Consider the following 14,116-nt stretch of genomic DNA (forward strand, 5'->3'; position numbering starts at 1 on the left):
ATATACACTATATAGAAATAGCTTATCTTCACACCGATGGTCTCATTTGCTGTTGTAGGTCACGCACAGACATCAGCAGAAACGAGAGACTTTTGCATATCCAGTTAAAAGTTCCTTGTAGCGGCTTTAAACTACTTTTGCGTTATTTTGACCAAAATGACTGACTGGGCATTATAAAATGGATGAGGGTCATGTTGTTTCACAGCAGGTAATCAAAGCACAGAAGCTCCAGTTTCATTTCAAATCCAGTGCTGCACAGGTCTGACCCATTCATGCATTCACATACAGTGGATACCACTCTGTATTAAAATCCCTTGCTTATATTGATAATAGCATGATGACATAGAACAATTAAATAGCCTAGACCTTTTAAAATAAATGATTAGCCTTGGACACATGGATGGACAGGCAGAAAAAAGGATCAAAGTCAATCTATTATGAGATAGGCCCACAAATATTGATCCCTACAAATATTGATCCCTATCATATGGAACATAATAGACAAATTCTGAGGTTAGCACAACAAACAGAATGCCGTGTGAGTAAGTCACTATTACAGAAGCAAAATAATACACCGGAGCTGGAGGACCCACCTGCCAGTTCCTGTTGTGATGGTCAGCTACAACAGTGCTGGAGAGAGAGAAGAATGGGACAGTTAGTCAGCGTTGCTCTAATGTGTAGGGGATGTGAATGGAAACACACCCAACACACTAACGCACATTTGACAGCATCACAGGCCAATCACAGTGACAAGGAAAAATAAACCAGAGGCCAGCTCCTTATCCCTGCTGCTTTCAAGCAACTGTTAGACGCAAAAGCAGAACAGGAAACGTTGTAGACATTGCAGGTATATTAATGGAACACACTGAACATGATACACAGATGATGCACAGAATGGCATCACCCATATGTGCTGATCACAGTCACCCTTCTGTAATGTAGTCTGTAGTGACATGATAAGACACAAAAACCTTCAGGGAGCAGTGTGGATGACTGACAAATTAAAACAATAGTGTTCAATTTAGGTGCTAATGTGTTATGTACATTGTAAATGTAATATTACCCAAAATCCCGTTGGTAATGCATTGTATTACTTTGGTATGCTAAAATGTTAGACATTATTGTGATGCATTACTTTTGTAATGCATTACCCCAATACTGTTGGGATATGTGTGTAACTTAATTACAATTAGTCAGCTTTTACCATTGACTTCTATTCAAACTCAAACACAGATATCTATTATTCAATTTTGATGTGTTGTACCTCCAAGTTGACATATCCATTATGTTATTTTGACGAGTTGCAGTTCTAATTAATGATATATACAATTGAATTCTCACAAGTGGACATGTTCATTATATATGTCTAGTTGTTCCTTGATTACAGATATAAGTGGTATTTTGGATATCTAAAGTTCAGTTCTGACCAGTCAGAATTAAATTATTGATATGTTGGCTTGGCATTGTAACTAGTAAGAAAGCAATTTTAGATATATAGAAATGCATTTCAGATATCTGAAATAAAATTGTAATTATTGGAAATTATATTGAAACAGTAACAATTATATTTGAAATATGTTCAGTTCCTTTTATAACTAGTCAGAATTGAATTTTAGATATCAAAAAGGAATTTCCACTCATCAAAAACATCATTGTTAATATCCTCATTGATTTATGTACATATCCTAAATGAATATGCTAATTTAGAAGTAGACCACTGGCTTTGTGTCACTTAAATGATATGTAGGCCATATATCAAAACAGACCTATCAACAAACCATTTGATATCTGAAGGAGAATATTACATTACCACTAGTCAAAATACTTGTGGAAAATCAATTGCAGATATCTGCAATCATTACTCTTTCTATTAAAAAGGAATTACTGGGGCGTCGGTGGCTTAGTGGTAGAGCAGGTGCCCCATATACAAGGCTGTTGCCGCAGTGGCCCGGGTATGACTCCAGCCTGCGGCCCTTTGCTGCATGTCACTCCCTCTCTCTCTCCCCCTTTCGCACTTGTCTGTCCTATCAAATAAAGTTAAAAATGACCCGAAAAATATCTTTAAAAAAAAAAAAAAGGAATTACTGATATCTATAATTACATTAAAGATATCTATCAGTTTTTACTTGTCAATATGTTATTCTACGTGTAAAAAATATATTTGTAATGTAAAATTTCAACATGTCAGAATGACAACAGAATTGGTTATGCTATGAGAGTGACTGAATTATCAGCTGCATATTGCGGATAAATATTCTATTATACTTTTAATAATCTGGTTAATAATCTGGTTAATGTAATTTTGCATATCCTGTTTTTGTAAACAGCCTTGAAACTCAGAGTGTTTGCCAACAGGGCCTACTTTTACATTAACCAATGGTTAGTTAATAGCCACAACTAATGTGAGCATTCCAAGCATGGTGAAGGCACTCTCCCTATGATTTGCTAGTTATGGTTGTCTTTGATGGTTGGATTGATTAGGTTTAAGCAAGAAGACTGAGATTGGGTAGGAATAGGGTAAGAATGGCGTGTTAAGGAGGCAGTGTTAGACAGAGTAGGGTGACCATGCCTTGCAGTCCCAGGAAACACAAATGTGCATCCCCCACAGCAAACAGCTGCTTCTGCAATGTTGTTATCGTCTTCATGGAAGAGCTGTAACATTGTCAAATCAGATAAAACCTGGAGCCACACACACACACACACACACACACACACACACAGAACAATATAAGGGTATTAACAGTCCTTAGAACATCAGAGAACTTCACATATAGCTAAAACCTTTAAGATTATTAATACACTGGAGTCACTGGGTCGCAAGAACCATGTGTACAGAGTAGTGGTTAAGTTGCACATACAAGGGATTTTAGAGAACTTTTCACATTTACCAATTTTCTTGTATTTGGAATTCAGTAAGTGCTACAGGACTGTCTGCATGTTGAATTAAGAACCATAATGCGCTAAATAAATCTGAAGAGTAAATGTTGAGTAAATGTTTTCACAGACATGGATGTAAACTGTAAGAGAAACTTGACTGGTGTGCAGATGCATACAACCGTGGGGCGGTAGTTCTAGTTATTGGCGATTTTCGAATGGCAGCTTGCAGTTGGATAGTCAGGAACTCTCACGCCAACAGCTTCCTCAGGGTCTTGAAATTGCTGTCCAGGATCATCATCCGTTGCACCAGTGGGACATAACCAACTGTGTAATATTCTGACTGGCCAATATTTCTACAACTGTCAGTGCTGTGACAGCTGCATTAATATTTACTTGACGCTTTGTAGAAGTAACACCTGGTTTTTACAGTATTTCAATCATAATCTCATGTTTGACTGCTCTGTATGGTATTACTGGTAGGAAAAGCCCATCCCCCTCAGTCAAGGGATTTGTTTGAGAAAGACTTTACAGTAATGACACTTTCACATCAATTGGAACCATTCGCACACTGGACTGGAGACACACAAGTGGGCGGGGCTGTCATTGGTGTCATGACCCAGCTCATGAGCCATGACAAAAAAAAACAGGAGACACACGGTTTTAAACGGTTTTGAAAGGTGAACAGATTTATTACTGATTTATAAAACATTCATAGGTTGTGAGGTATGTGATTCAGTGTTATTAGTGTGTGTGTGTGTGTGATGAGTTGGTGAGTAATGAATTAAAGATGTACAATGTAAAACCGAAACTAGTGACATGGCTTAAGCCAAGCAAACAAGACTGCTAAAAGAATGGAGAGAGAGATCCTTAACGGGCAAGCTCTGGGAGACTGGTCAGGTGCATTGATGATGTTCGCCAACCAAGGACCTGCACAACAACATGGACAGACAGAGAGGGGGAAACACACACAGTAAGCCATGGTAAAGCAGGAGAGCTGTCACGTTGGTCTTTGCCTCAGAATGCAACATCCCAAGATAAATTTGTCATCATCTCATGATTTCTCTAATTTTCGATTAGCTTTAATCTGGTAACATTAACACTGCAGCTCTGTTTGATCAAGTGTTATCTTCGCTTCCTGCACTGTAGCCTACTGTATACTAAAAGGTCAAGTTGTACAACATAAATTGAAATTGAAATTGAAAAATAATTACTATACTATAATATATATATATATATATATATATATATATATATATATATATATATATATATATATATATATAATATATATGTGTGTGTGTGTGTGTGTTTAGCCGAGCCAGTTGTCTTTGTGGAGGACTATCTAGGCTAATATGACAGTGGATCAGAAACAACCCCCTCAGTGAACCTGCACCCCCCACTTGCATAGATTATCTGCTTATTTATGTCCAGCCCTAACTCAATCACTGTCTTCCACCAGAACCGTAACAAATGACAGCGGGGGAAATTACAGTCATTTGTCTCTGTCTCTCTACATCATGTCAGCCCTCCTTTTCTGTCTTTTAAACCTGGACACCTGTACCATCTTTATCCTCTTTCTCTCCTCCTCCACCTTATTTATCTCTTTCCCTGTACCAGGAAAGATCCTACCACATATGTCTCTGCTAAGCTGACAATCTCCAACAATCACAGCTGAAGTTGGGTTTGCGTGCACCATCATCTGCAGAGGAGGCACAAATGTCTTACTGCTATAAATGAGCTGTCATTTGATAGACACCCTGTCAGGCTTTAAAGCGCCTCCTTCGTCACCTCTGCATCATACCAGGTGTGTTGTGGGATCTGCGACTTGTACTGTGTATAGTGGCTGTTGTTAAGGCAGCCGGGGGCAGGGGTTTAATTGCAGCTCTTTCTTCTTCCACAAAATTACCACTTTCATTTGGAGTCACTCATCAAAGTGCTGGAGGCAGATGTCAGTGTTGCACTTGAAGCGTTTGACAATTTACAGCTTATTTTCATTCTTATTATTTTGCATCTGGACTAAACAGATTGTTAGTTGGTTGTGACTTTTAACATGAAGAAGAAATATACACAGTAGTTAACAGAATGGTAATTTTTTTATTTATAGGAATCATCCATTAAAGGTCCAGTGTCTGGCATTTAGCCGCATCTATTGGCAGAAATGGAATGTAACATTCATAACTATGTCATCATTAGTTTATAATAACTTAATAATTAGAGGAATCGTTATGTTTTTGTTTCCTTGGAATATATGTATATACATACATATATGTATACAGTACTGTGCAAAAGTGTTAGGCAACCATTAGATTTGGTGTTTTAGCAATGCTATAATTCATTTCAATTCAGTTTTATTTATAAAGCCCAATATCACAAATTACAATTTGCCTCAGAGGGCTTTACAGCATACGACACCCCTCTGTCCTTTGGACCCTCACAGCGGATAAGGAAAAACTCCCCCAGAAAAACCCTTTAATGGGGAAAAAAATGGTAGAAACCTCAGGAAGAGCAACTGAGGAGGGATCCCTCTTCAAGGACGGACAGATGTGCAATAGATGTCGTACAGAACAGATCAACATAATAAATTTACAGAAATCCACATGACAAAATCATACATCAAGAGAAACGGAAACGTTTGAGACTGAGAGAGAGATGCAGGGCAGACCGTAATGACAGTAGCTTACAACAACATTAATTTAAGTAATAACATTGTAATAATAATAATAATAATAATAATTATGGCTATTGTGGTACCATATGTTGTAAGTATATGTTAATATATGATAGTATATGTATGTGACAATAATAATCATATGTGTATAATGATAGTAGAAGTATGACTAATGATAACAGCAGCAGCAGGAGGCATCAGGCAGGACCACGGCAGCAGCACAACCATGGCACATGATCCAGGCACAGCTGCAATACGAGGTGACCTGCCAGACAGTGGAGCACAAAGGCTCCGGAGAAGAAGCCCAGTTAGTGATATGCAGTAGCAGTAGAGCCAAGTTAGCAATGTAACATAACAGTAACATGACATGAATGTTGGGGGGGGGGCAGACTAGGCCTATGTCTGCCTAACTAGGGGCTAGTCCAAGACAAGCCTGAACCAGCCCTAACATAAGCTTTATCAAAAAGGAAAGTCTTAAGTCTAGTCTTAAATGTGGAGACAATGTCTGCCTCAGGCATAGAAGAGGAGCCTGGTAGCTGAAGGCTCTGGCTCCTGTTCTACTTTTGGAGACTTTAGAGACCACGAGTAACCCTACATTCTCAGAGTGCAGTGTTCTGGTGGAATAATAGGGCACTATGAGCTCTCTAAGATATGATGGAGCCTGACCATTTAAAGCTTTGTAAGGGGGGAGCACAGGGAGCTAGCGCAGAAAAGCGAAAAAAAGAGAAATGTGATTTTGTTTCTTTCTCAGTACAAGTGCCGCTGCGTTCTGGATTAGCTGGAGAGTTTTCAAAGACTAGAGCCACCTGATAATAGGAAATTACAGTAATCCAGCCCAGAGGTAACAAAAGCATGGAGCAATTTTTCTGCATTTTTTGGGACAGGATAGGCCTAATTTTTGCAATATTATGCAGATGAAAAAACGCAGTTCGTGAGGTTTGTTTTGAATGAGAATTAAAAGACAAATCTTGGTCAAATATTACTCTGAGGTTTCTTACGGTGGTGCTAGAGGCCATAATGACTGTATCTAATTATTTCTCTGTCTTTTCATTTGAATACAACCAGAAAATACAGAAAATGTGTATGCAGTATTAAAAACAAGGAAAAAAAATCAGAAAAAGCACCTTCTATAGGCTAAAGTGGCAAGTATTAAGTGATCTCCCTTTACATTTTAACAATAGCAGGAACCTGGCTCTCTTAAACCTACAGTCAGGCCCATAATTATTTGGACAATGATACAGTTGTCGTCATTTTGGCTCTGTACACCACCACAATGGGTTTTAAATGAAACAATGAATACCTGCTTCAAGTGCAGACTCTCAGCTTTCATTTAAGGCTTTTTTCAAAAATGTAGTATGAACTGTGTAGGAATTACAACCATTTCTTCACACAGTCCCCCGACTTTAAGGGCTCATAAGTATTTGGACAAACTAACATAATCATCAATTAAACAGTCAGTTTTAAAACTTGGTTGCAAATCCTTTACAGTCAATGACTGCCTGAAGTGTTGGACCCATAGACATCATCAGATGCTGGATTTCTTCCCTGGTGATGCTCTGCCAGCCCTTTACTGCAGCTGTCTGCACTTCCTGCTTGTGTTTTGGGTGTTTTGCCCTCAGTTTTGGCTTCAGCAAGAGAAACGCATGCTCCCTTGGATTCAGGTCAGATGATATGACTTGGCCGTTGCAGAACATTCCACTTCTTTGCCTTAAAAATGTCTTTGGTTGCTTTTGCAATATGCTTCAGGTCAATGTCCATCTGCACTGTGAAGCATCGTCCAATGAGTTTTGAAGCATTTAATTGAATCTGAGCAGATAATGGTGCCCCAAACACTTCAGCTTTCATCCTGCTGCTCTTGTAAGCAAGACAAGACTTCACTAGAATAAATACAGAGGGTTTATCACAAGATGCAAACCATTGGTTAGCCTTAAAAATGGAAGGCCAGATTAGAGTTTGTCAAAAACCATCTAAAAAGCCTGTACAGTTGTGGAACAGCATACTATGGACAGATAAAACAAAGATCAACTACCAGAATGATGGGAAGACAAGAGAAGGAAGAAGGGAAGGAACTGCTCATGATCCAAAGCACACCACCTCATCAGTGAAGCATGGTGGAGGTACTGTTATGTCATGGCCATGTATGGCTGCCAGTGGAACTGGTTCTCTTGTATTTATTGATGATGTGACTGCTTACAAGAGCAGCAGGATGAAAGCTGAAGTGTTTGGGGCACCATTATCTGCTCAGATTCAACCAAATGCTTCAAAACTCATTGGATGATGCTTCACAGTGCAGATGGACATTGACCTGAAGCATATTGCAAAAGCAACCAAAGACATTTTTAAGGCAAAGAAGTGGAATGTTCTGCAATGGCCAAGTCATATCATCTGACCTGAATCCAACTGAGCATGCGTTTCTCTTGCTGAAGCCAAAACTGAGGGCAAAACACCCAAAACACAAGCAGGAAGTGCAGACGGCTACAGTAAAGGGCTGGCAGAGCATCACCAGGGAAGAAGCCCAGCATCTGATGATGCCTATGTGTCCAACACTTCAGGCAGTCATTGACTGACTGACTTGGCCATTGCAGAACATTCCACTTCTTTGCCTTAAAAATGTCTTTGGTTGCTTTTGCAATATGCTTCAGGTCAATGTCCATCTGCACTGTGAAGCATCATCCAATGAGTTTTGAAGCATTTGGTTGAATCTGAGCAGATAATGGTGCCCCAAACACTTCAGCTTTCATCCTGCTGCTCTTGTAAGCAGTCACATCATCAATAAATACAAGAGAACCAGTTCCACTGGCAGCCATACATGGCCATGACATAACAATACCTCCACCATGCTTCACTGATGAGGTGGTGTGCTTTGGATCATGAGCAGTTCCTTCCCTTCTTCCTTCTCTTGTCTTCCCATCATTCTGGTAGTTGATCTTTGTTTTATCTGTCCATAGTATGCTGTTCCACAACTGTACAGGCTTTTTAGATGGTTTTTGACAAACTCTAATCTGGCCTTCCATTTTTAAGGCTAACCAATGGTTTGCATCTTGTGATAAACCCTCTGTATTTATTCTAGTGAAGTCTTGTCTTGCTTACAAGAGCAGCAGGATGAAAGCTGAAGTGTTTGGGGCACCATTATCTGCTCAGATTCAATTAAATGCTTCAAAACTCATTGGACGATGCTTCACAGTGCAGATGGACATTGACCTGAAGCATATTGCAAAAGCAACCAAAGACATTTTTAAGGCAAAGAAGTGGAATGTTCTGCAACGGCCAAGTCATATCATCTGACCTGAATCCAACTGAGCATGTGTTTTTCTTGCTGAAGCCAAAACTGAGGGCAAAACACCCAAAACACAAGCAGGAAGTGCAGACAGCTGCAGTAAAGGGCTGGCAGAGCATCACCAGGGAAGAAATCCAGCATCTGATGATGTCTATGGGTCCAAAACTTCAGGCAGTCATTGACTGTAAAGGATTTGCAACCAAGTTTTAAAACTGACTGTTTAATTGATGATTATGTTAGTTTGTCCAAATACTTATGAGCCCTTAAAGTTGGGGGACTGTGTGAAGAAATGGTTGTAATTCCTACACGGTTCATACTACATTTTTGAAAAAAGCCTTAAATGAAAGCTGAGAGTCTGCACTTTAAGCAGGTATTCATTGTTTCATTTAAAACCCATTGTGGTGGTGTACAGAGCCAAAATGACGACAACTGTATCATTGTCCAAATAATTATGGACCTGACTGTAAGTGGAAAGCGGTTGAGCACTGCATACGCATATTGCATGAGTGTAAGTCTATGGAAGCTTACTAATATTTAGAGACCGACTCTCAATCACATCCTTCCATTCAAAATGCCAAAGATCTCAGAATTTGACAGACATAAAATCATGATATTGCAACAGCAAGGTCACTCTCAAAGGGAAATCAGCAAAGAAAACTGGATACTCAAGATGTGATATTCAAGCTTTAATAAAGAAATTTAAATAATCAGGAGAGGTCGAGGACAAAAAAAGGACTAGAAGGGCAAGTAAAATTTCAAAATTTGATGAGAGGCTTCTCAGAGTTTCTTCGGAAGAGGTTCAGCAAGGAGCTGGCTCAGGATCTGGCAGCTTCATCAGGATGCCAAGTTGACCCCTCTACAATCCGAAGGATGAAAAGGCAAAGATATGCCAAGACTCACAAAGATTGGAATAAAGATCAGTGGAAAAGAGTGTTATGGAGTGATGAATCAAAGATTGAAATTTTTGGGTCCAAACGCAGACAATATGTAAGAAGAGTTGGAGAGAGATGGAGCAATGAATGCTTGCAGCCTTCAGTGAAACACATTGGAGGGTCTGTCCTGGTTTGGGGCTGCGTTTCTGCCAGTGGTGTCGACGATATTGTCCGAATTGATGGGATCATGAATGCCAAAAAGTACAGACAGGTTTTAATTCATCATGCATTTTCTTCTGGAAAGTGCCAGATCGGGAATGGCTTTATTTTTCAGCATGATAACGATCCCAAGCACACTGCTAATGCAGTAAAAATCATTCAGAGAGAAAAAACTGATGATAAAACACTGACAGTCATGGATTAATCTTCCCAGAGTTCAGACCTGAATATAATAGAGGCAGTATGGGATCACCTGGACAGAGAAATAAATAAAAGGCAGCTTCAATCTAAAGAAGAACTCTGGGAAGTGCTGAAAGAAGCATGGCATAATATACTAGAAGATTACGTCAGAAAACTTTAGGACAGTCTCCCCAAAAGAATTCAAGATGTGCTTAATGCCAAGGGAGGTCACACTAAATATTGACACTTGTCTGTAGAGGCCATTTTGTTTTGGATTTTTTTTTTTTTTAATTTTGTGTACATATTTCCAAGACATTCTGTTTGTATCTTAGAGGCTGAAAAACAAACATGGATGGTCATTAAAGCTTTGCTAAAACAACAAAGCTAGTAGTGGCCAAAGACTTTTGCACAGTACTGTTAATATATGTATATACACTGCTCAAAAAAATGAAGGGAAGACATAATCATCACAGTGTAACTCAAAGTCAATCAGATCCTTGGATATCAACCTGTCCAGTTAGGAAGAAATACTGATTGTGAATCAATTTCACCTGCTGTTGTGCAAATTGGACAGACAACAGGTGGAAAGGAAAGGCAATTACCAAGACAACCCCTATTTAGGGATGGTTTTGCAGGTGATGGCCACAGACTAGTTCCCTCTCTGCGTCCTTTCTGGTTGATTCTTGGCTAGTTTTGCATTTTTCCAGTGCACTCACCAATAGTGGTATCATGAAGCGGTATCTGCATCCCCCAGAAGTTGCCCAGGTAGTGCAGCTACTCCAGGATGGCACAATCATACGCACAGTGGCCAGAAGATTTGCTGTGTCTCCCAGCACAGTGTCAAGAGCATGGAGGAGATACCAGGAGACAGGCCAGTACACCAGGGGAGGTGGAGGGGGCCATAGGAGGGCAACAACCTAGCAGCAGGACCGCTATCTGCTTCTTTGTGCAAGGAGGAACAGGAGGAGCACTGCCAGAGCCAAACTGTCAGAAACAGACTCCATTAGGGTGGCATGAGGGCCCGACGTCCACAAGTGGGGCATGTGCTCACACACCAACAACGTGCAGCCCGATTGACATTTGCAAGAGAACACCAAAATTGGCAGGCGCCCTGTTCTCTTCACAGATGAGAGCAGGTTCACACTGAGCACATGTGACAGATGTGAGTCTGGAGATGCCATGGAGAACATTCTGCTGCCTGCAACATCCTCCAGCATGACTGGTTTGGTGGTCGGTCAGTGATGGTCTGGAGAGGCATATCCCTGGAGGGCTGCACAGACCTCCACATGCTAGCCAGAGGTACCCTGACTGCTGTTAGGTACCGGGATGAAATCCTCAGGCCATATGCTGGTGCATGTGGTCATGTGGCTGGAGTGTGTCAGCAGTCCCTGGATAACAAAGGTATTGATGCTATTGACTGACCTGGCCGTACCCCAGACCTGAATCCAATTGATCACCTTTGGGACATTATGTATCGTAGCATCCACCACCGCCACATCACACCACAGACTGTCCAGGAGCTGACTGATGCCCTGATCCAGGTCTGGGAGGAGATCCCCCGTCGTCTCATCAGGAGCATGCCCAGATGTTTTAGGGAATGTATACAGGCAGGTGGAGGCCATACACACTACTGAGCCACATTATGAGTTGTCCTGAGGAAATTCACAGAAGTTGGATCAGCCTGTGATCTGATTTTTCCACTCTGATTTTGGGTATGATTCTGAATCCAGTCCTAAATGAGTTAATGGTTTTGGTTTCCATGGATTGTTCTGACATTATTTTGTTCTCAACGAATTACACTATGTAATCAGTAAAGATTTTCATCTGGAATATTTCAGATCTGGGATGTGTGATTTAAGTTTTGTTAAAATATATATATATATATATATATATATATATGTGTGTATATATATATATATATATGTATGTGTGTGTGTGTGTGTGTGTGTGTCTATATATATATATATATATATATATACTCGTATTCGTACTCGTCGTCTTCCGCTTATCCGGGTCCGGGTCGCAGGGGCAGCAGCCTCAGCAAAGAAGCCCAGACAGTCCTCTCCCCAGCCACTTCCGTCAGCTCTTCTGCGGGAACCCCGAGGCGTTCCCAGGCCAGCCGGGTGATGTAGTCCCTCCAGCGTGTTCTGGGGCGGCCCCGAGGTCTCCTCCCGGTTGGACATGCCCGAAACACCTCCCAAGGGAGGCGTCCAGAAGGCATCCTTACCAGATGCCCGAACCACCTCAACTGGCTCCTCTGGATGTGGAGGAGCAGCGGCTCTACTCCGACTCCCTCCCGGATGTCTGAGCTCCTCACCCTATCCCTAAGGCTGAGCCCAGCCACCCTGCGGAGGAAACTCATTTCGGCCGCTTGTACTTGCGATCTCATTCTTTCGGTCACTACCCAGAGCTCGTGACCATAGGTGAGGGTTGGAACGTAGATCGACCGGTAAATTGAGAACTTCGCTTTCTGGCTAAGCTCCCTCTTCACCACAACGGACCGGTTAAGCGCCTGCATCACTGCTGACACCGCCCCAATCTGCCTGTCAACCTCCCGCTCCATCCTACCCTCACTCGTGAACAAGATCCCGAGATACTTAAACTCCTCCACCTGAGGAAGGACCTCCCCCCTGACCTGGAGTGGGCAATCCACCCTTTTCCGGCTGAGGACCATGGCCTCAGACTTGGAGGTGCTGATTCCCATCACTCTCCTTCTTGGTCAAATAGCCCTTACACAGCCTGGAGGTGTGTTTGGGGTCATTGTCCTGTTGAAAAATAAATGATCGTCCAACTAAACGCAAACCAGATGGGATGGCATGTCGCTGCAGGATGCTGTGGTAGCCATGCTGGTTCAGTGTGCCTTCAATTTTGAATAAATCCCCAACAGTGTCACCAGCAAAACACCCCCACACCATCACACCTCCTCCTCCATGCTTCACAGTGGGAACCAGGCATGTGGAATCCATCCGTTCACCTTTTCTGCGTCTCACAAAGACACGGCGGTTGGAGCCAAAGATCTCAAATTTGGACTCATCAGACCAAAGCACAGATTTCCACTGGTCTAATGTCCATTCCTTGTGTTTCTTGGCCCAAACAAATCTCTTCTGCTTGTTGCCTCTCCTTAGCAGTGGTTTCCTAGCAGCTATTTGACCATGAAGGCCTGATTGGCGCAGTCTCCTCTTAACAGTTGTTCTAGAGATGGGTCTGCTGCTAGAACTCTGTGTGGCATTCATCTGGTCTCTGATCTGAGCTGCTGTTAACTTGCGATTTCTGAGGCTGGTGACTCGGATGAACTTATCCTCAGAAGCAGAGGTGACTCTTGGTCTTCCTTTCCTGGGTCGGTCCTCATGTGTGCCAGTTTCGTTGTAGCGCTTGATGGTTTTTGCAACTCCACTTGGGGACACATTTAAAGTTTTTGCAATTTTCCAGACTGACTGACCTTCATTTCTTAAAGTAATGATGGCCACTTGTTTTTCTTTAGTTAGCTGATTGGTTCTTGCCTTAATATGAATTTTAACAGTTGTCCAATAGGGCTGTCGGCTGTGTATTAACCTGACTTCTGCACAACACAACTGATGGTCCCAACCCCATTGATAAAGCAAGAAATTCCACTAATTAACCCTGATAAGGCACACCTGTGAAGTGGAAACCATTTCAGGTGACTACCTCTTGAAGCTCATGGAGAGAATGCCAAGAGTGTGCAAAGCAGTAATCAGAGCAAAGGGTGGCTATTTTGAAGAAACTAGAATATAAAACATGTTTTCAGTTATTTCACCTTTTTTTGTTAAGTACGTAACTCCACATGTGTTCATTCATAGTTTTGATGCCTTCAGTGAGAATCTACAATGTAAATAGTCATGAAAATAAAGAAAACGCATTGAATGAGAAGGTGTGTCCAAAAGTTTGGACACACTTTTGGCCTGTACTGTATACATATATATATATATATATATATATATATATATATATATATATAAAACATTCAGCAAACTGATTGAGTGATAAGATGCGCAGTCAAGAGGG

At 41.3% G+C, this 14,116-nt stretch overlaps 2 protein-coding genes across 2 annotated transcripts in view; one reads left to right on the plus strand and one right to left on the minus strand.

Moving 5' to 3' along the window:
• The window catches only part of pdzd8 (PDZ domain containing 8), a 133,826-nt gene that overhangs the window by 109,667 nt on the left and 10,043 nt on the right, over positions 1–14,116 (plus strand). The gene's annotated exons all lie outside the window — the stretch shown is intronic.
• The window catches only part of slc18a2 (solute carrier family 18 member 2), a 170,676-nt gene continuing 160,143 nt past the window's right edge, over positions 3,584–14,116 (minus strand). Inside the window, exon 17 of the mRNA XM_078176169.1 lies at positions 3,584–3,804. The gene's annotated coding sequence lies outside the window, so the exon portion shown is untranslated. The remainder of the gene's footprint in view (positions 3,805–14,116) is intronic.

The sequence above is a fragment of the Epinephelus lanceolatus genome, chromosome 17 (assembly GCF_041903045.1).
Source record: "Epinephelus lanceolatus isolate andai-2023 chromosome 17, ASM4190304v1, whole genome shotgun sequence".
In the NCBI taxonomy this organism is placed as follows: Eukaryota; Metazoa; Chordata; class Actinopteri; order Perciformes; family Serranidae; genus Epinephelus; species Epinephelus lanceolatus.